This window comes from Sus scrofa, chromosome 16, assembly GCF_054392235.1.
Source record: "Sus scrofa isolate SSC_HxYL_T2T_F1_AM1 chromosome 16, Sscrofa_HxYL_maternal_Yorkshire_Landrace_v2.0, whole genome shotgun sequence".
NCBI lineage: Eukaryota > Metazoa > Chordata > Mammalia > Artiodactyla > Suidae > Sus > Sus scrofa.
This window is the reverse complement of record NC_139398.1, coordinates 65,556,594-65,584,251: the sequence shown is the minus strand read 5'-3', so window position 1 is coordinate 65,584,251 and position 27,658 is coordinate 65,556,594. Positions and strand designations below refer to the sequence as shown.

The window sequence follows — 27,658 nt, the reverse complement described above, 5'->3', positions numbered from 1 at the left end:
GGGAAGCTTCGAATCTCATAATTAACCTGCTTTGTTATGCCGCTTCTGCTCCCAATGAGCACATTTTCATAATTTGCTTTGTTAAAGAAACAGGATTGGTTCCTTTACCCCACAGGGCAGCATGATAGGAATGTGGTTTGCTATTTTTACCTCTAACTCAGTCCAGGGCAGGCTGACAATGTGTGAGGCACAGCAGGAGCCCCAGTCCCCCAACCGCAGGGGCAAGAGGCCCTTGAAGCAGCCACCATGGCTTCTGAAATTGTCAAATCCTGGCCCTGGCTCTTTCCAGACCCAACTCACACTCTTTCCCATGGTCATCTAGCCTCTGGCTACTGTCACCTCCCTAAGCAGGAGAGCCTTCTCTCTGCCAAGTCTGCGCATAGGCAATTTCAAAGCCTGGAATGCCCTCACCACTGCCACTCTTACCCATCTGGCCAACTCCTCCATAACCTTCAAAACCCAGTTACTGGGTCCCCTCCTATAGCAAGTCTTCCTTGACTTCTTTCCGGTCCTTAGACTGACCTAATTCTAGAGATCAGTGCTTCATATTAAAATTTTTTCTTGGCTTAGAGCTTACAGCCAAACTTAGGCCACAGACTTGGGTATGCAAGACGTTTTTCTTTCTTAATTGTTCAGTAACCGAGCCTAATTTCAACTTCAAGCCTTCATTCCGCCAAATGAAAGAAACAGAATCTTAGTTCATTTAGGTTCTTCCCCCCCCTTTTCTGGAGTTGTATTTTCATGTCAGGAAGTTTCTGCCGTCTTGGGCGGGAGTGCCAAAGCAGGGGCCAGGGGCAGGGGACTTTGGTCCTCAGTCTTCTGTCTGTGCCGGCATCCACTCTGATGTCCTTGACCCATCTCACTTCGGGTCACAGGTCCATGCGGATCCCTGGGGAGTTCTCCGCGATTGAGCCTCGAGGCTTCTTGAGTCCGTCATGCTCTCTCTCACACTCTCTCTCTCTGATATTCCTGAGACCCTCTCGGGCACAAGGAGATAGTGGATTTTCTGGAATAAGGTCCCCTGACACCGTCTCAGACACATGATCCAGGATGCCCCGTGAGGCCCTCACGGTACCCTGATCACAGGCCCCAGGGCTGTGTGATGCCCTCTGCTCTCAGACCTACCCCTCCATAGGGACTCGGCAGGAGGGGAGGGTCACAGTCCCTTTTTAGGTGACTGCCATCAAACACGAGTCTTCCTTTCCCTCCGATTGGCCTTCTCCTCCTCACCCCAGTTCAGGCACATGTTAGGTACAGGGAGCGGGTGGGCAGGCGGAGGTTTCTCTGACCGAGCATGCAGCCTCCCAGCTCTGTTGTTTCTCCAGGAGGCCTTCCCTGCTCTGGGTTTCTGGAATTCAGAGAACCCACAGGATCAAAAGCCTTTTCTCTGACAAACATAGGTCTTTGCCCAAAGCTGTCAGAGTCTGTTGAGAGACTTAGAAGTCAAGCAGGGCCTCCTTTGTTGTCTGCTTTCTAGGGGGCGGTCAGGGTAGAACACCCTGCCTGTCCCCCAGTTGGTGGGGGGGTGGGCAGGTCTCTGCATATTGAGAATAATGAGAAAAGAGAACACAGCAGACTCAGGGAGCTCAGAGAGGGGAAAGCTAGCACCTCCCTAGCCCCTCCATTTCCAGAACCACATCGTGTAACAAGGGTTAAGACCAGCCAGCATTTACAGGGCGTTCCTGGTAAGCATGGCACTGCTCTCCCCACAGTATCTCAGAATCCTGTACAGCAGGTATTATTATTATTTTGTCTTTTTCAGGCTAAACCTGCGGCACATGGAAGTTTTCAGGCTAGGGTTGAATTGGAGCTGCAGCTGCCGGCCTACACCACGGCCACAGCAATGTCAGCTCCAAGCTGCATCTGTGATCTACACCACAGCTTACAGCAACACCGGATCCTTAACCCACTGAGCGAGGCCAGGGATCGAACCTGCATCCTCATGGATACCAGTTGGGTTCGTTACCTCCGAACCGCAATAAGAACTCCAAGCGGGTACTATTTTTATCCTGAGTCTTCAGCCAAGGAAACTCACGGGGAGAGGGCTGGGGTCACCATCCCCCCAGGCAGCGTATCCTGGAGCCTTAACCACTGGGCTCTGTTGCCTCCTATGCCCAGTGCTCAGTACGGTGCCCGGAATGCAACTCTGCATTTCCTAGTTGTATGGCATCAGAGCAGTGGCACCCAACCTCTAGGCCTCACTTTCCTCATCTTTTGAAGGGGGATAGTACACGTGAGAGAGACATGAACACACAGCAACTGGGGTTCAAGTTCTTTGACAGAAGGAGCCCCACCTTGAATCCCAAGCCATGTGTGCACAAAGTTGAAATTTCATCTTTTAGATCACAGGCCTTGGGGAGACGCATCCCCGCTCCCAGTGCCAGACTCCCGAGCTTCAAACCAGGGACAACCAAGGTCTCTGATAAACAGTAAATTATCATTGTTGGCTCTAGCAGGGGGTGGGGGCAGGACGGCGATGGGTGAACCCGGTGGGCTGGCTGAGTCAGGGCTACCGATGTTGTCCTCAGCAGTCGTTCATTCATTGGTTCCAGGTTGCCCCAATGCCCTCCTGCCGTCAGTCTCTGTCCCATGAAAGCTCCAGACAGGACCGGCTGCCTGGCCCACAGGGGGCGCCCGGGAGCCATTAGCCTGCAGGTGACACTTGAGGCCTCATGGGACTTGGAAGCCCAAGCCTGTCCCGCAGGCAGGGGTCTGTGCTGGCGGCCTCCGGTTCTCAGAGAGGCTGCTGAACGGTCCCCCTGCAGCAGGGGCTGCTTTATTTGTTTGTTCCCGTGGTTTTCATTTCTCATTAGCTGCTAAATCGTCCTGTGGTTGCAGACCCTGTGGTTGCTGATTCAGACAGTGGGGGCTGTGAGGTTCGGGGCCTGAGGTCCCAGCCCCCTCCACCCCCGGCCCCGCCACCGCCCCAGGGATCCAGGGGGTGGGGAGGGGGAGGTCAGGAGCAGTGGTGCCTGCCCACGTCTATCTTGGTGGATGCTGATTAGGTAGCCCCTGTCCTTGGTGGCTTCAGGAGGGGAGGGAGTGCTCCTTGCCCTCTGGCTCATAACTCCGTGAGACATTACAGGGTGCCCTTGGGTAGGGGGAAGAGGAAGAAAGACCTGCCCTTTCTTCAGTGTCCTTACTCTGCACTGGAGGCCATGAGGACAGAAAAAGACAGAAGACAGGTGTCTTAGTTCTGGCCACTGTAATACAATGCCATACACTGAGTGGTTTGACAGCGGAAATTTATTTCTCCTGGTTCTGGAGCCTGGGAAGTCCAAGATCAAGGTTCTGGCAAGTTCAGTGTCTGGCGATAGCTCATTTCGTGGTTCATAAAGTCATAAACATCTGTCTTCTCACTGTATCCTCAAGGGGTGGAAGGGACAAGAGAGCCCCTCTGGGGCCTCTTTTATCAGGTCATTAATCCCACGCGTGGAGACCACACCCGCACAACCTGATCACCCACTAAAGGCCCACCTCCTAATACTGTCACACTGGGGAGTAGGTTTCAAAATATCAGTTGCAGGGCGGATGACACAGACTTTCAGACCACAGCTCCAGGGAGCTGGGGGGTTACATCTCTCTGCTTTTCCAGCAGCATCTAGAAGGTATACAATGAACACTCAGCTCCTGATGGAAAAGGACCAGGTAAAAGATGGGAGGGGCTGCCTTCAGAGGGCCCCTCCTCCTTAGCCCCCCACCTTTGTAAATCTAGCATCCGCTATGCCAGTTGTTCCCCTGTGTGAATGATCGTCCTCTGAAAACCCTCAGGAAATTCTAAAATCCCAGCCCCCCTGCCCCCACCCCTTGCCTCTTGCTTCTAGAGACTTTTCCCTAAGCAAACATTTGCCTCCCATGTTTATTCAAGGAGTGGGAATTAATATCGTTGTAAATCCACCTCAAATATAATTAAGAAGGTAAATCTACTTGTGGGAAAAAAAAAACAACTGATCACTCATCTGCAGACCAAATAAATAAAATTTCGAATATCTGAGATCTGCAGCATCACGGCAACTGGGCTCTGCCTCTTTCTGCCAGAGGAAGGTCAGGTGGGGGATGGGGGGTGTGTGGGGGGGAGAATCTTTGGAGGGATTGTCTCCTCCAGTCCCACCAAGGTGGAGAGGAATCTCAGTCTTCTCATCTGTGAAATGGCATTAATAATACCCCTTTGGTGGTTGTCTCGGGGGTTGAAAATGATGGCCTCTGAAATGATGCCTGCTAAGAGTCTCTTCCAGATTATAAGCTCCCTAAAGGCAGGATTTTGTTTGTTCCCGCAGAATCCCGTTGCCTCATACTTGGTAGGTGCTTCATAAAAAAACAAAACCATCCGATGCTGAAAACCAGTGGCTCACCCAGGCTCACCCAGCAAGTCAGAGCAGAGCCCAGATTTGAACTGAGGACCCCTGGGTCCTAACCTGGGAGCTCCTGCCACTAGCCCAGGGCAGATGTGGTTTGCTGCCTCATTCCACCAATTCCTACTGTCTGTGATCCTGAGCACCGCCTTTCTTTCCCTGGACCTCAGTTTTCCCATCAATAGAATGGGTGTATTCTCACCTTTGTAAACAGGCTGAGCCCTGTCCCACCTTCCCCAAGAGCTGACCATTTCCTGTGACCCAGCACCTTTCCTCCACTGTCAGCCAAGTCACCCTCTCCTCCTCTAACCCTCTCTTCTCTTTCCACCCAATGGAGGGTCACCATTGCCCTGCCACCTGCCCGGTCCCACCAGCTGTGAGACAATGAGGGGAGGGAAGGGACCAGTGCTTCCCCTTCCCCGCCCGCACACCTGCTGAGACCTTAAGGGAGGTGGAGCTGCCCTGGGCGGATTCTTGGTGATTGAAGTCTCCCTCCCTCCCTCCCTTGCCCGCAGTGCCCCTGAGTAAAAGTTGACCTTGGCAAACAGCCTTGTGTATTATTTGCCCAGTGCAGAGAACAGAGTCAAAGAAAACCCACTGAGAAGTCTGGAGCGCTGCTGGGGGTGGGGGAGCGGGGGAAGGACAGGACAGGAGGGAGGCGGGATGGCAGGAAATTTCCCCAGGGTGTTAGGCAAGATGGATGAGGGACAAGAGAGTCACATCTGTGACGCTCGGCTCTGGAAAAATCATTGCTGAGGAGAGATTACCCCCCAGAGTTTCAGAGGAACGGAGCCTCGCAAAATGAGGTGGGGCAACAAGCCGCCCTCCCCAGGCACCCAGCCTCACAGCTGGCCTTTGGTGGGCGGCTCAGAGAGGTAGCAGCTCTGACCTAAAAATGGCTTCCAGAACCTTCTCTTCTCCTGCCTGGGTGAGATTGGGCTGAGTGATGAAAGCCAGCCTGGCATTGAGGCCCCCTGGCTTGGTTTCTGCCATCCCAGCTGTGCTGTGTGACCTTGGACAGGTCGCTCTACCTGTCTGAGCAGATGTTCCCTTAACTGCAAATAAGGAAAATAACGCTCAGCTCAGGGTAGTGGATGGAGCCATGGGGGGTAATGGTTAAGAGCCTGGACGAGAAAGTCAGGCAGCCCGAGGTCCGTGATGCTGGGCCAGCCTTGATTCAGTCACCTCTGAGCTTCCGTTCCTCCACCTGTACCATGGGCCTGGGTAGGAGGCTGCTTCCCCCTTTCCTGCTTGTGCAGACCTTTGAGCTGGAGAGTCTCTGATTCTGCCTCCTCCTCCTCCTCCTGGGCCTCCTTCTCCTCCCCGTCCACAAGGCCCTGCCTCTGGCTTTTGCCTGTTCTATACCGAGGAGTGTGCCATCGAGCTATGAACCTCCAGGCTCCATGCCTGGGGTTGTAGCAGGCTTCCCAGGCCCTCAGAGAAGGGCCGAGTCTCTCTCAGGCAGCTCTCTCCACCCAGATCTTCTGTCTCTGGGTGCTGACAGCCACCCTCCACTCCTTGGATTGGGGGGTTAAGGGCACCCGCTCTTCTAACCCGGGGTATGGCTGGAATAGCTCCATCCTTGTGCTTCCCCACTGGAGTCAGTCCCGTGGTCACACTGGAAGCAGGTGACCCACTTTGAGTGGGCCTCTGTCTCCTGCTGAGACGCTGACTAAAGCAGCCCTTCTGGCCACAGACCCAGTCCCATTAGGTTCCTAGTTCCAGCCCTAGGAACAGTGGGTGCCCTTTAGACATTTAAAGCAAGAGGTATGACCATGGCTGAGTTCAGCTCTGTGCTCAGCCCTTTACACTGGAAACCTCACCTAATCTTTCAAGTAGCCCTCGGGGAGGAGAAGCTACTGTGGTTCTTCCCATTTTGCAGATGGAGAAACTGAGGCTCAGAACTGCTCGCATCCAGGGCTCTATCTGTTCCTATACCTTCCCTGGTGTAGGCAGCGGGGGCTTCTGAGCCTATGTGATGCGAATTTCCAAAGCAGGTTCTCGGGTATCTGTGTCCTTCCCGCAGCCACTCTGAGGAACAGGCCAGTCTGCAGTCGGGCTGATAATTAAGCAGCATGATTAGATCAACTTCACATAGCCTGACAAAGCAGATGCACAGTGGATGCTAAATATTCTAGGATGCTTATGATGATTATCCTAGAACTCTTTTACATTAGGGTGGGTGGTGTGAGAAGCCCCCTTAAGGTCAGTTTCTTCCTCACAGCCTCACCTGCCCCTCTTCTTCTCATCATCTTGACTTTGGACTCTGTGGGGTCGGGGGCCACAGGGAGGGTCTGTCCACACACACACACACACACACACACACACACACACACACACAGTTGTTCTTCCTCCCTTGCCCCTAGTCCTCTGGCTCCCCCTCCCCACGCCAGCCTCCAAAACCCGCTGTCACTCCTACTTCTCTCCTTTTCTGCACGGAGCCTCTGGAGATGGGAGAAAAACACTCTCTTTTACCTCTGGGATATGATATGTAATGAGGGTCAGAGCTTCAGTTCAGAGTGAATGATTCAGTCCCGGAGTTAAGTCAAGATACAGGTTTGCTACTGGGTGGGTGGGGGGGAGGGACCTCAGGAGGTGTGGGGGACATTCTTTAGGATAGGTGGCCCCTGGGCACTTCTCATGTCCCATGGCATACTTAGTGAGTCCTCCAGTCCTCATTCCAGAAGACTCCTTTGCACCAAGTCCTGTTGTGTAGGTATGTAATTGACGCCCAGGTCCTGCTCAGACGCTCTCCGTCTGTGGAGGAGACGGTCTTGAAGCAATGACTGCAAGGTGCTTGGTGCGCCTGCAGAGCAGTGTCCCCCTTCCTACAAGCCCAGAAAAAAGACCCCTTCATCACGTGTTCCTCTAAAGCCAACACCTGCCCCAGCTCTCATGTACTCATTCATTGACCCAGTATTTCTCACTGAATCCACTGTGGCCCATTCTTCTCCGCTTCCTTCCCTGGATTCCCATTGCTGGTATCCACTAAACAGTGCCCGGCCCCAGGGGCTCTGGGCTGCCTTCCCATCCCTCCATCCATGGTTTCACCCATTCTCCTCCCAGCCTTGAACACCATCCATATCCAGTTTGCAAGACCTGGGGTCATGACCTCCAAAATATACCTTCACTCTCTCACTTTGTCTCTACCTCCTCCATGGCCTCCCAGCCCAACCAAGCCAACCTCATGTCTCGCCTGGGCCATCACAATGGCTTCTGGATTGCTGCTCATACGTCACAGTCAATTCATATGTCAGGTTGTCGCTCCCCAGGCTAAAACCTTTCAATGGCTTCTCTTGGCATGTGGAGTAAAATCCACACTCCCGACGAGGGCCCTGAGGGCCACACCAGCTGCTCACCTCCCTGAATCCATTCCCCACCCCTCCCTCTCATTGGCTTCTTGGTGCTTCTGGGCCTTCCCGTGGCTGGAGGCACCTTCTCAGCACAGCCGCCCCTTCCCATATTTCTGATGGCTCTCCCCAAAGGGTCCCTTCCTCCCCAGGTGTCTCTCTCAGTGCCCCCATAGTCCTTATCCCAGCCCAAACTTATTTTTATTTTCCCAATAAATAAACTGATTTTATTTTCCCAATAGTGCTTGTCCTAGCCTAAACTTATCTTCTGATTTTGTTCGCCTGCCTGTTGTCTGTCTTACTAGACTTCAAGCCCCAGGAGAGCAGGGACCTGGTCAGCCTGGCACAACATAGGGAGATGCCAAGCATGTAGCCAGGGTGTTGATTAGCAGCTCAACCATCTCTATAAATTTAAGTGTATCTTCTGAGTCCAGATCTCCCCCTTTCTTGGGGTAAGTAATTTGGGCATCAAAAACACAGCGTGAATAAAAATTAATCCTCCCCAGTTGACTTCACGCCCAAGCTGATATGGGAAGAGATTGATTCTTTAAATAACAGGAATAGTTAATAATAACAATAATAATAATGATAAAGATAATTGTCCCTCAACCTGGATTCTGCTTCAGTGGCTGAACCAGCCCAATGGCCTGCTGTGTGGACATGACCTGTTCACTTTCTTTGCTCTCTGGCTCTGGGTTCTTTCACTGTAAAATGAGGCTCCCAGTACCTGCTACTTCCTCTTTTAGATCCCAGGGAAACCTCTTCCCACTACCCACCAAGGAAAACTCCAATGTGAGAAAAGCAAGATTTTCAGGCAAGGAGGTCAGCCCCGGAGCTTTCCTGGGGCATGGCTCTTGCAGCCCCCAATCCTGCAGAGACCCGCTGGGCTTCCTGGAGGGCACACCTGCCCAGAAGCCACCCTCACGCCAGCCTGCAGAAGTCTCTACAGGTTTATGTTGGGACACAGGGAGGAGGCTGCTGCAGCCCCAGCATCAATCCAGCCCTGGGTTTGGCAGGTAGAAAATGAAACCCCATTCCTCACGCAGCATCCTGGTGATGAGTTATGGCCTCGGCAACGCGGCCGGGTGCTGCTACAGGGATCCCAAGACTAGAGCTTATCCACCATCGTGCTGGCCACCCTGGTGCTTTTCAGATACCAGGCGGAAAGTTCGCAGAACCCACCTCGTGATGAAGACTGGTCTTTTCCTTAGCGCAGCGCCGCGGATAGAGCCCGAGGACCTTGGGCAGTTGCCCTCCTCCGTCATGAGAGAGCCGTGGTGACTGACCTGCCCCTGGCAGGGCCCTGAGGCTTCTCAAGGATCAGAAACACTGATTACCGTGGTTACCGTTTTCCTGGGCCTGCCCTCATCATTGTAGGACAGCAAGAGGCGGGGACAAAAGAGACCCCAGCTCTTCGCTCCCAGCAGGTATGAAGTGTACCTTCGGCAGAACCCCACACATGTCTCACAGTCCCTGGCGGTGACACTGAAAGGTGGGGCGGCCACTGACAGATCTGATGCCGCTCACAGGGCCCTTCTGCACTGGACCTGGGATGCGTCAACTCCGCCTCAGTGATCCCATCTGTGGAATGGGGGTGTAGGTCTAGATGATCTCGGGGTGACCTTAGGTGAGTGGCTTCTCCTTTATGAATTCCAGATTTCCTAGCTATGACGTGTGGGCTGGGAGAGCTATAAAAACAAACTACACTGGAGTTCCCGCTGTGGGGCGACAGGTTAAGGATCTGGCATTTTTTTCTGCAGCGGCTCAGGTTGCTGCTGAGGTGCAGGTTCGATCCCTGGCCCGGTGCGGTGGGTTAAGAATCCCAAGGGCCGCAGCTGTGGTGTAGGTCACAGCTGTGGCCTGGATTCTGTCTCTGGCCTGGAAACTTCCATATGCTGCAGGTACGGACATTAAACCAAGAACAAAACAAAATACACCATGTACATTCCACCTGCCTGAAAACCTCGGCATCTATATCAGTTTTCTTTCCACTCTCTTTCCCATCTATTTTCCTCTTTGTTATTCTTCTTAATGTTACCACTTAGGGACATATCCTGAAATAACGCATTTTTAAAACATTGCATTTAATTTGAAATTTATTTATTTATTTATTTATTTAGCCCTTTTAGGGCATATGGAGGTTCCTAGGCTAGGGGTCGAATTGGAGCTACAGCTGCTGGCTTATACCACAGCCACAGCAACATGGGATCCGAGCCTCTTCTGTGACCTGCACCACGGCTCACAGCAATGCTGGTTCCTTAACCTACTGAGTGAAGCCAGGTATTGAACCCGCATCCTCATGGATACTAGTCGGGTTCATTACCACTGAGCCACAACAGGAACTCCTAATTTGAATTTTTTTAAATAAACGGAACCACATGACTAACAAAAATGTGAACTTGATCATCTCGGCTGTGTGACTGGGGACAAGTGTCTTTCCCTCTCTGGGCCTTGGTTTCCTGTCTCTAAAATGGGCTGAATGTGAGGAGTGGGAGGAGGCTGACCTCGGAGCCTCTTCTATCTCTGACTCTATCCTGCAAGTCCCCATGGCTTCTCGGTCCTGTGTGCCAGGCCCCAGGCACCCCTGTTGGTGGGATCAGTTCTCACCCTGAGCCTCTCCAGTCTGCTACGATTGTTTCTCACTTCATCTGATTTTGAGGCTTCTAGCTCAACTCCGACAAGCTTTTAGCCAGTCCTGGATGGCAAGTACTGTCGTCTCCGTTAATCCCAGTGGGAGGGATTCGCCTTTCTTGGCTGAGTGAGTGATGTTTTGAGCCTTGCCCTGGAAACGTGGGCCAGGCTCTTCAATACTTGTCACCAGCAAGCTCGCTTCCTATAACCTCACCCTGTAAACACCCAGGTGACTGAGTACCTCGCCATCCTTCTTCTCAGCAGTGACAGAACCGGTAAACAAAGCTCCCCCACTCTTCACATTTGGACCTTGTTCGGATGCGCCAAACAAAATTGATAAAGTAATCGCCATTCCTGCTATGTGAAGAGACAAACAGGCTTGCAGTCAGGCAGCTTGAACCCTGGCTCTGCCGCTCGTAGCCCTGGCAGCCTTGGCAAGCACCTTCACCTCCCTGGAGTTCAGTTTGTGCCTCTACAAAAATGAGATTGTAACACCTCCTACAGAGTCCTTAGGAGATCCAGATAACACGTTTGAAACCCCACAGACAACTTGTAGAAGTTTAGGACCTGCTGGTTCCCTTTTAGTTCTCCTGTCCCCGTCATATCATCTATAAAACCAGATGGGAGAAAGATGCTCCACTGTCAGTTCCTATTCCAAAGAGGCAGCCCCATCGACAGACTTATAGCACCTGGGCTCCTAGCCATGCACTCGAAAGTCAAACTGAGCAATGGTAGTGATAGCTATTCAGCCATATCACACTGAACTCGGGACCTGTGTTAAGTCACAATTCAGACCTGCCAACATTCACTAAGCACCTACTATGTGGCAGGCTCTGCGATGACCCCTGGGGAGAGAAAGATGGATAAGAAAGTGTAGCATGGAAATTAAAAGCTTGGTTTGGAAGTCAGACAGATCAGGATTGGAGGTTTGGATTGAGTCATAAGCTCACTGTGTGGCAATGGGCTAGTCCATCACTTAAACTCTTCAGACCTCGGCTTCTAAATCTAAGCTGTTTCGGAGCTGCTGGAAGGATTATGTGAGAAGTACTTTACAAAGTGCCTGGTGCATAGCAATGTCAAAACCTAGACACTGTCAAGACTCAGTCCAGCCTGGAAAAGAAAGACACACATACCTATAGAGACACACGGGAAGATGCTTCTCAGGTCAAAGAAAGTAGACACAGGCAGTCTTTGTTTTTCTAAGGATAATTGGTACCAGTAAAATACCTCCTAAAGAGCATCTGTTTAAAACAAGGTCAAATATGCATTATAAATAGTGAAGGGAAAAGATTCCAACAAGCCTTGAAAAGCTGAAACTGAAAACATGGAAACAAGCCTTTTTTATCTCCTGTTCACAAAATGTAGGTTATAATGTCAAAGGTGCTAATTTTTTCAATTAAAAATAGAAATTTTCAGGGGTTGATTTTTTTTTTTTTAGAGGAAGATGAAATTTTTTAGAAAGAATTGTTATCTTAGCACAAGATAACGTGCATTTTGTGTTTGACTTTCACAGCGTGATAAAAATGTCCTATTGTGCAAATATTTTAGAGATTTATTAGTTTTCCCAAGAGTATCTTCCAGTCATTAAAATGATAATATTTTCTTTTGAAATATCTGGCATCTTTGTCCCTTTTCTCTTCTTTGATTACCTAGTTCATCTCTGCCACGTCTTCATTTGTAGGTTGAATGTGAATGAAACACATGCAACCACTCTTGCTACTTTTCTGAAGTCCTGACCCAGTGCGAGATTTGCACGTCTCCTCACCAGTTTCCTTTGAATTTCCATTGCATCTTCCGGTATTTACCACCATCAACAGGGTGAAAAAAACCAGCAAAGACCCGGGTGAGATGATTAAAGATAGAAAGTAGTGTTGATGGGGAGTAATGCTTGAGCGTAAAGGAAACCTTCAAGCTGCCAGTTCACTAGCAAGTATTTTAGTGTTAGGAAGACTTTTACTTCCCTACCAAAGCTTGTAAATGCACAGGAATAATTGTCAAAGTCAGAGTGACTGACACGAATTTCTAAAGGAATTCACAATAGAGAGTTTACTACATTGATTCTTTTAAGTAGGTATCCTAGCTATTTTAACATGCACACTTAACAAGATCTAAATATCACTGATATCTTTACCCTTCTCCTGAATATTAATATCTTTACAATGTTTGGACTCTAATTACTTCTGTTGGGGCTCAGAGCAGGCTACCCCAAAACATGGCATTGATTCTTTTGCCTTAAAGTTACTTGAGAGGAGTTCCCTCCGGGTTAAGAATCTGACTGCAGCTGCTAGGGTTGTTGCAGAGGTGTGGGTTCAATCCCTGGCTCCGTGCAATGGGTTAAGGATCTGGCATTGCCACCGTTGTGGTGTAGATTGCAGCTGCGTCTAGGATTCGGTCTCTGGCCTGGGAACTTCCATATGCCATGGGTGCGGCCATAAAAATAAATAAAGTTACTTGAGAAATAGCTAGTGAGGAAAAAAATATTTCAAAAAAACCACTCTGGGGAGTTCCTGTTGTGGCTTAGTGGAAGGAACTCTCCTAGTATCCATGAGGATTCGGGTTCGATCTCTGGTCTTGCTGAGTGGGTTAAGGATCTGACATTGCTGCAAGCTGTGAGTTGATGACGCTGGAATCTGGTATTGCTCTGGCTGTGGTGTAGGTTGGCCGCTGTAGCTCTGATTCGACTCCTACCCTGGGAACTTTCATATACTGCACCTGGGACCCTTAGAAAAATAAATTAAAAAAATAAAAAATGAAAAAACCACTCTGATCCACCTCTTTCCTTGTGAAAGTGGGAAATAAATCTCCCTTTGAATGTATCCTCCTTATACTAGGGGGATAGAGAGTTGGGGCTCAGAGCAGGGAATGCAAGTTTAAAAGAATGCTGTGTAAACCAATCTGGTTACTTCTTTGTTAATCTGCTGCGCTAAGCACAAGCTCCTTTGTTTTGTTAAATCTTTTTAAAAAATCGTTTCTTTGACTAAAAATGATATATAAATGGACTGCTTTGGTCACTTGGGTGGGGTGTCTCATTTCTAGGGAACTTCATGCATATGAAGTTTTGGTTTTTTTTTTTTTTTTTTCTCCTTTTAATATGCCTTGTGTCAATTTCATTATCAGAACAGCCGAAATAAGTCAAGCAGGGTAAGGGGGAAAATTTCCCCCCCCAACACCTCCTTCCCAACTTAAATGCTATGTTTCGTTATTTTATTTCTATCTCGTGGTTTTTTTTAATCCATTTATATTTAATATGCTTACTGATATAGTTGGGTTTAATTCTACCACTTTGCTATTTGTTTTCTATTTGTCATTTTTTATCTCCTTTGTTTCTTTTTTCCTATTTTTTTTGAAATTAAAATTTTTATTATTCTATGTTTTCCTTGCACTGGCTTTTCGCTTCACATTCTGGAATTATTTTTCAGTGGTTACTCTAGAAGTTTCAGTGTACATCCTTAGCCTGTGATCATTTGTTTTGAAGTTAGGACTTTGCCTGCTTCCTGAACAATGCAAGAACTTTACAACCAATGAGCGTCATCACTGCCTTCCTGCTTTTTGTGCTATTGCTGTTAAACATTGGACTTCTGCATATATTATAAATCCCACCAGACATTATTAATATTATGATTTTAAAAGTCAAGATTCTTGCATATTAACATAAATATTTCCTTTGTAATGATCTTCATTCCTTCTGACAGTTTTGTATTTCTAGCAAGAATCATTTTCCTTCAATCTATACAGCTTTCTTTGGTATATCTTCTGATGCTGGTCTATGACATTAATTTTTAGTTTCTATTTGTCTGAAAATATCTTTATTTTGTTCCTTTTTTTTTTTTTTTTGCTGTGTCTATCATGCTAGGGTGGTAGTTTCGTTATTTTTAAAATGTCAGCATTTTAAAAATGTTTTCTAAGTCCATCGTTTTTGTTGAAAAGTCAGCTAACAGACTCATTTGTAATTGTTTAAAGATAATTTGTCTGTTTTTCCCTGTGACTGCTTTGGAGAATTTCTTTGTCTGTGATTTTCAGTAGTTCGTGAAGTGTAGAGGTGCGGTCTTCTCCTTCGGGGAGGTTCATTGGGCTTCTTAAATCAGTGAGCTGCTGTCTTTCATCGGTTCGGAAACTCTTGACTATTAGCTCTCTGAATATTGCTTCTACCCAGTTTCTCTCGTTGCTTCTGGGACTCCAAGTATGTGTCTCTTGGACTTTTGACACCACCCATATGATCTTACACTGTGTTTTTTTTCTTTTTTCTCTCTGGTTTTAGTTTGGCTGTTACCTATTGTCCTGTCTTTAAATCACTGACCCTGTAGTTGTGATGTCTGCTGTTCAACCCATCTAGTAAGTCTGTACTTTTTTATTGATTCCAAGTAACTATTGAAAGATAGTGGACTTCAGAAGGGTCATGTCTTCACACATTTTGTCCATCATTTTTCTTTTTTTTTTTAGGTCCACAGCCATGACACATGGAAGTTCCCAGGCTAGGGGTCTAATCAGAGCTGTAGTCACTGGCCTACACCATAGCCACCGCAATACCAGTTCTAAGCCTCATCTTCAACCTGCATCACGGCTCATGGCAACGCCGGATCCTTAACCCACTGAGCGAGGCCAGGGATCGAACCTGCGTCCTCATGGATGCTAGTCAGATTTGTTTTCACTGAGCCAAGACGGGAATTGTCTTTTGTCTTTTTTTTTTTTTTTTTAAGGGCTGCACTTGAGGCACATGGAGGTTTCCTGGCTAGGAGTCTAATCAGAGCTGTTACTGCTGGCCTACGCCACAGCCACAGCAACACCAGATCCGAGCCATGTCTGCGACCTACACCACAGCTCACGGCAACGCCAGATCCTTAACCCACTGAGCGAGGCCAGGGATGGAACTTGCAACCTCATGGTTCCTAGTCGGATTCGTTTCCTCTGCGCCATGACAGGAACTCCATCATTTTTGTTAACACAGTAATCATAGTTCGTGTTCTTATCTGATGACTACAATATCCACATCACCCATGAATGTGTTTCCATTGTTTGCCTTCTTTGCTCTTCCTGCCCCTTTATGTGCTTTACGATTTGACTGTATGCTGGACATTGTGTATTAAAGAACCGTGGAGGCTTCAGCTGATTTATGCTGTCAGAGACACCACATGTTCCCGTTAGGGCGATGGGGTAAAAGGCTGATTCCCTCAGCCCAGTCAGGAGTCGAGGTGAGTTATCAATGGGTGGCAGGTTTTCACAGACTCAGTCCACCATCACTGGCTTGTCCCCGTTCCTTGAGTGTGACCCTCCAAGACTGTCGAATGAAGAGCCTAGCTGGTTCCTGCCTCCTCCTTCCCCCACAGGGGAGAGCGGTCAGGCATTTATGTCAGGTCCTCTACCTGTAGCAGAACTCTGTCTCCTAAGTCCCATGAGACCATTAGAAATGTTATTCCAACTTGCCACCCCAGCTTCCCTGTTACCTGTGTGGTTTCAGCACCCAGCAATGTCCTATAGAGAAAATCACCCTTCTAATTCTGGCTTCTGTAGTTCCCAGCCTATCATGCCAGCTCCAGACAACTACCTAAAGCTTTGCTAGATTTCATTTCCCCCAGCAGGCAACCTCTGCTTGGGTTAAGGCCAAGCCTCAATTAATGTGTCCAGAATCCAAAATGCCCCCAGGGATGACACTGTCAGTAATTATCAATTTACCTAAGAGAAGCTCTTCCTTTTCTGCAATTTAGGTCCATTTAGTTCTCAATTCCACAGATCTTTGATGTCTTTAAAATTTCTATTTTTGCAGCATTTTTCCTGTTTATAGTTGTTGCAGCGGGAGAGCTGGCCTGTTGTGATTTACTGCATCGACCTGAAATCAGTATTTTATCTTGTTATTTTAAGTCAACAAATTAAACATTATTATTATGAATTTATATAGTAATGTTAGTCTAGATTTTACGCTCACATTGATCACTTATTTGCTTCGAATTCCTTTTGGAATCTTAGCCCTCCTATCCGGGTTAATTTTCCTTCTCATTAAGCTAACATCTTTTAAGAATTTCCTTTGGTGAGGATCTCTTGGTGGCCAACCCTCAGGTGTTATGTGCCCACAATGTCTTTCGTTTGCTGTCGTTTTTGAAACATAGTTTCTCTGGGTGTACCTTTGCAGGTGGTTAATTATTTTTCACTTGACTCCCCGACAATATTATTCCCCTACATCCTGCCTTTCATTGTTGTTGAGAAGATAGCTGTCAGCCTAATTGCTGTTTATTTGCAGATGGTCTAACTTTTCTCTCCAGTTGCTTTTCATATTTCTCTGTCAGATTGTGATGTTTTCTGCACCTTCTAGCACTGAGCCATTTACTCTCTGAATAATCATAAGTAGTGGCCCTGTCTTAGACCTTCTCACTCCATCCTCTACATCTTCTAATAGCATCTTTCATTTCCCCCATCTTTGTCTTTCTAGCCTGTCCTCTAGATACTTTTTGTTTGTATCTACTTAATTGTTGACTAATTCTCTCTTGAGTTGTATCTGATTTGCTCTTTAACCTATCCATAACCATCCACGAGGCTTTTACATGTTTTAGCATGTTTTTTTAATTTCTAGAGGTTCTCCATAACTCTTTTGCAAATCTGCCAAGACATCTTTACAGAATCCTATTATTTGCTCATGTTTTTAAGCCTCTCTTTTTTTTTTTTTTTTTTTTTTTTTTTTTGTCTTTTTGGTTGTTGTTGTTGTTATTGTTGCTATTTCTTGGGCCGCTCCCGCGGCATATGGAGGTTCCCAGGCTAGGGGTCCAATCGGAGCTGTAGCCACCGGCCTACGCCAGAGCCACAGCAACGCGGGATCCGAGCCGCGTCTGCAACCTACACCACAGCTCACGGCAACGCCGGATCCTCAACCCACTGAGCAAGGGCAGGGACCGAACCCGCAACCTCATGGTTCCTAGTCGGATTCGTTAACCACTGCGCCACGACGGGAACTCCTAAGCCTCTCTTTTATTTCTTTACACAGGCACACATTGCCATCTTACATTCTGTGTCTAATGAAAATTCTAAGAGCTGAAGCTTTGCTGATCTGATTTGGCATCTGTGTTCCTGCTGGCTCTCTGTCATAGTGCCTTGTTTCTGTGTGTTTTGTAGTTTCTGATGATGCATTTTCTCTGGGATATTTTTTTCTTTGGAAACCCGATTCCAGGTTTTAATTTATTTATTTATTAAATGATTTTTAGTTTTTCCATTGTTGTTGGTTTACAGTGTTCTGTCGATTTTCTACTGTACAGCAAAGGGAAGCAGTCACACATACATATATACATTCTTTTTCTCACATCATCCTCCATCATGCTCCATCATAAGTGCCTAGATACAGTTCCCAGTGCTATATAGCAGGAAGGAACTTTATCTTGGAGAATTTTTTGAGACCGAATTAAAGTTTCTCTTCTCCAGAAAGGACTGGGTTTGTTTCTTCCAGTCACCTGGGGAAACTACAAATCCTAAACATTTTAATTTAAAATTCCTACCTGAGGTTTTTCAGACCACAAATCCAAGTGGGAGCTATCATGTGGTTACAAATTCTCAGAGAGCTTGAGTCCCTTCCTTTCCCCACTTCGCCCTCAGCATCCAAGTCAGGCCAGGCAGATTTTCCATGTGAATTCATTTCTCATTCACTTTTATATTAAAGGTCTAACCCTTTGAGGTCCAAGTTTTATAGGGGGGCTTCCGCCACTCGGTAGGGCCTAAATTTTATCTACTGGCTTCAAGATTTGCAGTGGCTAGGAGTGACCCTTGAGTGTATAAGTAATTCTTTGTAAGTCATTATTTAGAGGCAGTAGACCTGCTTTTAGAGTCACTGATTTCGTGGTTGCTCTGGGCTAAACCATCCTGCCCCTCTTTAGATGGGAAATTCTGATGCTGGGACCTCCAGCATGGGGACTGGGCTAGAGAAGCCATGTAGGTTGCTGGGGAATTTACGGTCACAATGAGGGCGGGGGTCCATGCTTGCCTTCCACACAACAGAAAATAAGCCCTTCTGCTCCACTCTAAGTTCACCAGAACCAGGGATCTTGTTGTTAGAAGCTATAGTCCTTCCAATGGAACAAATTCTCACTTAGCCTGAACAAGTGTATGCTATAGATCGGCCTTTTTGATTTCCTGGTGCTTTTTTTAAATACAAAAAGATTTTAGTCTCAACCTTAGACTATGATGATGTTCTTGGCCAAGAAAACCTGCTCTGATTTAAGAAACTGACATTCATGTAATTGATGGATAAAATTGATTATCTGTCTCTTAATCACATTAAGAATATAATTAAGGAAAACTGCAATAATGGTAGCTGGTTTACCACTAGTGAAACCACTGAACATTTGATTTAACTCCAAAATTTCTGAAAGTGTATTCCTTGAAACATTAGATCACATAAAGGCTATCTCTATTTGAATAAGTTTAAGGAATGGTATTTACTTGAAACTTCTCTGGAGATTCGCAACATACATTAGTGTATGAATGGCTCTGAGAAGTCCTATGATGAAAAAAAATAGTCTGTTTAATTTTGTTTGATTCATTGTTTTCAAATCATATTTAACCACAGAAGGATAAGGAACCTGGAACAGTGATAATTCATTTTTAAGACAGAAGTCACTTCTCTTGTGGACATTTGTCAACCCTCAATGAACATTGAAAAATGGGTTAGAGAGATAAGTAATATTTATTCAGCAAATCCTTATTGAATTCCCACTGTGCCTGTCACTGTGGGTGTACATTGATGAGTGAAATAGACACAATTTCTGTCTTGAGCAGCTTATAGGAGCATTGGGATTTCCATGGGGAACATTAAGAAGGAAATATCAAGTAGGTAGAACCTAGATGCTCCTCAAGTTATAGGAGCATGGATATGGAGCAGGCCCACGATCTGGGCAACTGGCCAGACATTCGTTCCTGTGCCTAGTCTAGAAGTTGCAAAACTTACTGATATAATACCACTCAACCAAACCGTAAGGAAGACTAAGCACAAACACATTTGTTTTGGGAACAACAGAGTTTATCCAGGGAAAGAAAGTTCAGGAAAGACAGGTAAGGAAGTAAGTCATTTTTTTTGCCTTTTTCCCCCCCTAGGGTTGCACCCATGGCCTATGGAAGTTCCCAGGCTAGGGGTCGAATTGGAGCTGGCTTGTACCACAGCCACAGCAATGCCAGATCCCAGCTGTGTCTTTGACCTATACCATAGCTCATGGCAATGCCGGATCCTTAACCCACTGAGCAAGGCCAGGGATCGAACCTGCAACCTCATGATCACTAGTCAGATTCGTTTCCACTGTGCCGCAGTGGGGGCTCCTGGAAGTAGGTCATTTTAAGGCGTATGACATCTCTGATGAATCTGAGGATTCTTCCTAAGTTAAGATCTGCGACAAGTCATAGTCCAAGTCCAGTCAATGTCACAGTTGGAATGATGATGGTGGTGATGATTGAGATGACTGTGATGGTGATGATGGTGATGATGATGGCAATGACAGTGGCAGGAATGATGATGGTGATGAAGATGGTGACCATGGTAGTGATGATGGTGACGATGATGGTGACGGAGGTGGCGGTGACCATGGTAGTGATGATGGTGATGAACATGGTGATGGAGGTGGCGGTGACCATGGCGGTGATGATGGTGATGAACATGGTGATGGAGGTGGCGGTGACCATGGCGGTGATGATGGTGATGATGATGGTGATGGAGGTGGCGGTGACCGTGGCAGTGATGATGGTGATGAACATGGTGATGGAGGTGGCGGTGACCATGGCGGTGATGATGGTGATGATGATGGTGATGGAGGTGGCGGTGACCATGGTGGTGATGATGGTGACGATGATGGTGATGGAGGTGGCGGTGACCATGGTAGTGATGATGGTGACGATGATGGTGATGGAGGTGGCGGTGACCATGGTGGTGATGATGGTGACGATGATGGTGATGAAGATGGAGATGACGATGGTGTTGGTGACAGTGATGATAACCGTAGTGGTGGTAATCTTCAATTCCTTCCTTTCCCTGTGTTCAGTTGGCCACCGGGAGCTGCGAGTCTCTTTCTTAAGTTGCTCTTAAACCCATCCTCTTCTCATTTCTCTCTGAAATTCCATTTCCTTGAAACAAGCCTTGATCCTTTCCTTTCTTAAAGGCCGCTTCATCTCATTTCCCTTCCTCTAATGCCCATTCTTCCAGTCCATGCCCCACACGGTACTCATGTCATCTTCCTAAAGTTTAAGTCTGACCACAACTCTGCCTGGTCAAGCACCGTCTGAAGTTTCCCCAAGACCTACACGGAAGCTGCCTGAGTGGCTTAGCTTCCAGACTTTCCGCATCTTCCCTCTACAACTGTCTCTCTTCCCCTCTCACCATATATCCTCAACTCTACTACCCTCAACCCGATGCACCCCAGTCACACCACACTGACACCTCCGTGCCTTTTCCATGCTCCTCTCCGCACAACAGTCAGAGCCTCTCTGAGGCTTTGCATCATCCTTAGCCCTGGAATAGACAGTAATGTTCCTTTGCCTGTCCTCTTGTAATGCTTTCTGCAGGTATCTGTGTGGCCTTAGTTACATGAAATGTTATGATCTCTGTCCATCTTGGGAGGGAGGTACTGCTTGAAGGTACATTCCATACCTGACTCACAATCCATTCTAAGACCCTACACAGTGTACAACACTGGGGACATTTGTGTAACAACTGCTAAAGTGCAGGGTAAACGCACCCCATGGAGTGACAGCTATGCAGAACCAATCCCCCGCTTATAGATCTTTGTTGCCCAGTTTTGTTTCCTGACAATCCTGGGCCAGGGCTTCACCAGGTTTGTATTTGGGGGGGGGGTGCCGGGGGCAAACACCATCCTCTTTTCCTTCATCCACAGAATTTCACTTATTCTCACAAAGTGTGTGTGTGTGTGCGCACGCGTGTGTGCAGGTGGCTGTGTGTACCAGTTCAGGACGAAGTCTGGGTGGGCTGGAGGGAGACCCAGTCCTCTGTGGTATAGATCAAGGACCCTGCATTCTTCTAGCCTTTAGGAAGTTATTAAAATTAGCACCATTTGTCACAGGAGGTCTCAGTGCCGCATCGGGCCCCTGGGAGGGACCAGGATACATCTCCTAGCTTCTGAAAGGAATGAATCCATTCATCCACACCTTGATTTCACAAATATTTATGGAGATGGCCGTGTGCCAGGCACCGTGTGGTGGTGTGTGGCAGAGGGGGTGACTGGGGATAAAGAGCTGAACAAAAAAGAACAGAACCATGTGCTCGTTTTCATGGAATTTATGATTAGTTGCTCTACTAGTGGGGCTGGGGACAGATGACAGTCAAGGTAGTGAGCCAATAGGATAGCTGGTGGCAATGATAAGGGCTACGAAGGAAATAAAACAGGGGGGCTTGAGCAGGTAATGCAGGGAGACTAGAGAACCACTTTAATAGTGAAATCCTGGAGGACCCCCCTGTGGAGGTGGCTCGGGCTTCTGTAACAGGAAAGAGGCCTGATGTGTAAACATCTGGGGGAAGACGGAGAGCCAGTCTAAGCCGGGCAGAGGGAACTGAAGGAAGGCAGCCATGGCTGGACCACAGTAAACGAGGGAGAGGGTGCTAGAAGAAGCCATTAAGAGGCGAGCAATGTCCAGGCCACGCGGGGCCTCATGGGGCACACTAAGGCGCTGGGGTTTTATTCGAAGTGCAAAGGGAGGCTGCCAGATAGCTTTAAGCAGGAATGACAAGCTCCCTCTGCTGCTTTCCGAAGCTCAGCTGTGTGGTCAAGGAATTGCCCAAGAGACAGAGGGGGCCCAGGAGGCCATGAGGAGCTGTCCGGGCCAGGGCTGGTGCTGATGAAGAGCAGAGGGTGGAACTCAAGAGTGCGGAGATGCAGCCTTTCCGGCCCTCCTCCCTCCCTCCCTCCTTCCTCGGAAACCCAGCTGGCCCTGGAGGCTCCCAGAGAATGACATCATCTCCAGCTCCGTGCCTCCCTATAGGCAGGAAACTCATCCCAAGGGTGCGCTGAGGCTACACACCAGAGCACAAAGCTGCCGGCCTGGGCTAGAGGGAGACGCAAAGGAAGAAGATCCCAGTGAGCCCCTCCTGTGGTCCAGACCCTGGGTCCAACACCATTATCCAGCACATTCTGGGTAATACAACAGCCCTGGGAGGGATGGCTCTGTTTTGCAGATGAATCAAAAAAGGATGCTTAGAAATCACATAACCTGTATTCCTATCTCAGAACTTGTGTGTATCCCACGTTCTTGTTTATTTATCAATCATATCTGTCAGTAGAACTGTTATTATGCCTCAGTCACTTTACAAATAGGGATTCTCATAACCACTTTGTAAGGTAGGGGTTACCATTATCCCCATTTAATAGGTGAGGAAAACTGAGGCCCAGAGAGGCTAAGTCACTTGCCCCAGGTAGCACTGAGCCAGGATTTGAACCCAGGCAGTCTGGCCCGGAATCTACATTGTTTTTAACTCTACACGGTGCCCTCTCCCCTCTGTTGCCCGTGAGCCAGAATGATGGAAAGCTCTCCACCCATCACACCCCTCTTCGGGCTAACGCACCTCTGTACACGTAAACAGTAATGCCGAGTTGCTCAGTAGCGCAATTACCACCTTGGGAGAACAGGACTCTTCCTAGGGAGGCTGGGAAGTCTTGAAGGGGAGGTCACTTCTAGTGACAACTCCTTATGTGTAATGAGAAAGCCTCAAACCGGAACCTCAGAGTGAGAAGGTGGATCTAGGATGTCTGTTTCGTGTCCTTCTGTCTCCAGGTTTGGCAGAGCACTTGGATCAGAGGTGCTCAGTAACAGGTGCTGAGTGGTGGCTGGATGGATGGATGGTGGATGAATGGATACCGACGTATCCTTCCCGTGAGATTTTTATAACTGATCTAATATCTAGTACCACGCAGGTGGGCAGGACAGGAGGGCCATGTCATGGCTCTTCTGTCACATTCCAAGGTCTAATCTCATGTGACAAGGTCAAATACCAGCAAGGGCGTGGCCCATCCTCAGTTCCAGCTGTCCATTTAGACCTGTAGGAATGTGGCCCTGTGTGGTCGAGTCTTCTGATTTTTAAACAAGAATCTGATCTGCAGATGTCATGCAAAATTGTCTGATTTTTAAAAGACTGTCTATCTCCAAGAAAATATATCTAAGCACTAGCCAGATCAAATCCCTGGGCCACTACATTGAGACACCCCGTCTAGAATCAGTAGGAAGTGGGCCAGCATAGGGTCTGGATTGTTGACCGATACTAAGGATGAGACGGTGCCAGGAGCCTCTGAGAGCAAGTTGCGTTTTGCACGCTGGCTCCTCCAGATTCAAGATATGATCGGTGCTAATTTTCCGGTTGGCATCCCAGGAGTTTAGTTAAGTCTTGTGTAATGCTGCAGCCAAGCTCAGCCATTCTTTAGAGGGATTCAAGGATGGCTCTGGTATCCAAAACTGGGCCAAGGTGGTAAAGAGAGGGCAGTGGCTTTTGAGGCCCAAGGAATAAGGACAAGTGGCTTTGATGAGAGGATGAAACTCACAAAACTGAAGCATCTTAGAAACCAGGGCTGAGCAGCCCAGCCACCCTTTCCCCAAATGGAGATTCACCACGCGTGGCCAGACTCGAGGATGTGTTTTATTTTCTTAATCAAGAGAGAAAATTTCTTTGCCGGCACAATTCCCGGTTGGGAAATTCTTTTTATGTTCCATTTAATCCTTTCCGCTGAAGCCCAAGCTTCCTTTGGTTCTGCTTCTTCCCTGCATTTGTCATCCTCTCTGTCCCCCTCTGCTCTCCTTTTTCTGTTCTCCACCCGCTTCCCCAGCACCAGCCAGAGCCTGTGAGGAAGGGAGGGGGAACTTGCTCATCGTGGCTCGGTTTGGGAGAAGGACTTTGAATCCAGGCATGTTGCCACGTTGCCGACACCCAGCACCAAGCCTTTGCACCAGGTATTTAATTAAACCAGGGATTCCCAGGGCATTTGAGAAGCTGGCTCCCGGGAATGGGCTCTATCTCCACATCTTATTTTGACAAGCGCTGTAATTATCCCTCGTTGCTGGCAAGCGAGGCAGAATGGCTTTCCTTCCAGCCCCATCTTCTTAGAACAAGAGTACTCGGCAGACCTAGGGTTCACCAATTAGGCTGAGACTGAGCTCAGCCATTTATTTAAGTTAATGCAACTGTGCCGCTCAGCCTGTGTCAGTGCCAGTGTCTGTGGGGGTGACTTTGGAGCACCTGATCCTTGCACTAGGAATGCTGTTCTTCATGAAAGATCTTTGGGGGGGCAGAAGGATTGAGGTGGGAACCGCGCCCTCCAAAAGGACAGAGGTTACTCTTCTAGGAATCAACACGTATGGAGCATCTTTCATGCCTGTTCCATGTTTAACCTTCTCAGCCACCCTGCCAGGTTGGCACTATCATCCCATATTACAGATGGGGAGACTGAGGCTCTGAGAGGCGAAGCCACACAGCCAGCTTCAGTGGCCTCGGGACTCTCCCCAAGGGCCAGCTGGCCCCATAGTATTTGCTTTTTCTACTTTAAAGTACTGCATCCAGGGAGTTCCCGTCGTGGAGCAGTGGTTAATGAATCCGACTAGGAACCATGAGGTTGCAGGTTCAATCCCTGCCCTTGCTCAGTGGGTTAAGGATTCGGTGTTGCCGTGAGCTGTGGTGTAGGTCGCAGACGTGGCTCGGATCCCGTGCTGCTGTGGCTGTGGTGTAGGCCGGCGGCTACAGCTCCAACTGGACCCCTAGCCTGGGAACCTCCATATGCCGCGGAAGTGGACCTAGAAAAGGCAAAATAAATAAATAAATAAATAAATAAAGCACCGCATCCATGGCTGCCACCCCCCGACTGCAGGGCTCTGCCTCTAACAGTTCTTGGGGAGATGCTGGAAAGCAGCAGCAGGTCAGGAGCGAACACTCCTCCCGAGTCTTGCTACCCACTGTTCTGTAGTGAGACTGTCCACACCTGTCAACAGGGCTGTTCCTGCCCATCTCACAGAGACCTCGAAATGAATTTGGGTGGCATCTTTGAACGTCTTGGGAAAATTGACAAGGTCTTAGGAGTGATGAAGAATCAAGTCATGGAGACTCTCCCGCAATTCAGGGGCCACAGAGGTACAAGGCAGTGGCAGAAAGTTGCTGAGGAAAGGCTAATGCGATGGAAACATTTTCAGGCCCAGCCTGGCTTCAAGGTACCTGTGATTTGACCCTCTGCCCCAGCATGGGGCAAGGCTGGGCCAGTGTAAGCCAGCCCGTAGGAAATTGCTATGACCTACTCCAACAATGACAGTCGCAACTGCTTGACTCTTTATTGAGCAGAGAAGACACCCTAGGCATAGCATTACCCACATGAAACACATCAGCATACTTCATTCTCAAGACCCCATAGAGCAGGCATTTTTATCCCCATTTGACGGATGAGCAAAGTGAAGCTCATCAGGCCACCTTCAGCAAGTGGTTGGCCTGAAAGAGTTTGTGAGTCATTGTGCTATAAAACCTCTCTCCAGGAGTTCACGTTGTGGGTCAGTGCGTTAAGGATCCGACTTAGTCCCCATGAGGATGCGGGTTCAAGCCCTGGCCTTGTTCAGTGGGTTGAGGATCCGGTGTTGCCGCAAGTCGTGGCACAGGTCACAGACGTGACTTGAATCTGGCATTGCTGTGGCTGTAGTCTAGGTCTGCAGCTGCAGGGTTGATGTGACCCCAGCCTGAGAATTTCTGTATGCATAGGTGTGGCTGTAAAATGAAAAATAAAACCAAACCAAAAAACTCTCCACACTGCTTGTGCCCCAGGGTCCCCAAACTCTAGTGTTCTTGGAAGAGCTACAGGAAACAGTTTAGGAGAGATGATGGGAAAGATTGATGCTGAGCTGCAGTCTCTCGAGACTCCCGGGTCCTGCTTTGTGAGCTGGGCCGGTGCCTCAGGGCCAGGTGCCCCCCCCCCCACACCTTCAGGTGCTGTCAACGCATCCCTGCCCCTTGCTGATAGGGACCTGCTCCCTGTGGTTGGAGGCTCTTCCCCAGGCTGAGGCTGAGGCAGACAGTGCCTGGTGTCTGCAGGAGGGGAGGGGAGCGGCGGGCAGCAGATGGGCCCGGAAGCAGGCTGGAGCCAGCTGCCCAGCTCTGACAATCCCAAGTGTCTCTTGCGATTGTCTCCTTTCCGCCCCATCTGCGGATGGCTCATTTGTTGGGGGAGGTCCTGGGCATTTGTTTCAGAACCTGAGCTGTGATTAGGAAAGCCCGGTGCATTTGGGGAGGAGGCATCCCTTAATGCACCAGAATATTCTAGACCCTCATCTCGCAGTCGGCTCCAGCTGCCACATTGGGGAATTCTGGCTGGTCTGCAGTCTGGATTCCAATTGCTCACACGGCCTGTGAAAGATTTCCTGGGCTGTCCTGCCTTAGGATTTGGACAGACCGGGTTTCTATCCCAGCGTTTCCATTTTCCAGCTGTGTGACCTTGCACGGGTCCTTCAGCCTCCCTTGAGAGGCTAGTGCAAGATAGAGGTTAAGCACTCGGGCTCCAGAGCCCAGCCTGCTGAGGCTCCAACCCGCGATGGGTGCCTCCCTCTTGCTGCTGTGTGACCTTGGCCGAGGGACTCAATACCCCTGGGCCCCTCTCCTGAGCTGTAAAAGCGGATTCCACAGTTACCCGCTGTGTGGAGTTGTCAAAAGGGGGAAACATATTCACGGATTGAAAGGATGTGGCGCAGAGGCAGTGTTCAAACATGTTGGCCACCATCAGAGCGTGGGGAGTATTTTCTGCAATGAATATGGATAAACTTCTGTCAACAAGTTTCGCTTTTGAAGATGTGTCCATTGTGAAGCCCTCTCAAAAAGGTATATGGCCTGGAGGGGTGACAGTAGGCAAGTGGTTCTGGTACCTCATGGCTTCTTTCCCTGCCTCCTCCTCTCCTGCCTTCCCCTGGCAGCTCACACTGTGTTTACTGAGGGCCCCTTGTGCCAAGCTTTGCCCCTAAGTGGACAATGTGGGTCCTGCCCTCTCGGGGACAGATGGACACAAGATTGTAAAACAGTGCCGATGGGGATGGGGGAAGGTCTCTTAACGACATGATATTTGAGGGAGTTCCCGTCGTGGCGCAGTGGTTAACGAATCCGACTAGGAACCATGAGGTTGCGGGTTCGATCCCTGCCCTTACTCAGTGGGTTAACGATCCGGCGTTGCTGTGAGCTGTGGTGTAGGTCGCAGACGCGGCTCGGATCCCGAGTTGCTGTGGCTGTGGCGTAGGCTGGTGGCTACAGCTCCGATTAGACCCCTAGCCTGGGAACCTCCCATATGCCTCAGGAGCGGCCCAAGAAATGGCAGAAAGACAAAAAAAAAACAAAAAACAAAAGCCAAAAAA

The 27,658-nt window shown here is 48.6% G+C and overlaps 1 protein-coding gene across 6 annotated transcripts in view; it reads left to right on the top strand.

Annotated features, from left to right (window-relative positions):
• KCNIP1 (potassium voltage-gated channel interacting protein 1) overlaps window positions 1-27,658 on the top strand; it is a 422,695-nt gene that overhangs the window by 219,363 nt on the left and 175,674 nt on the right. The window lies entirely within an intron of this gene.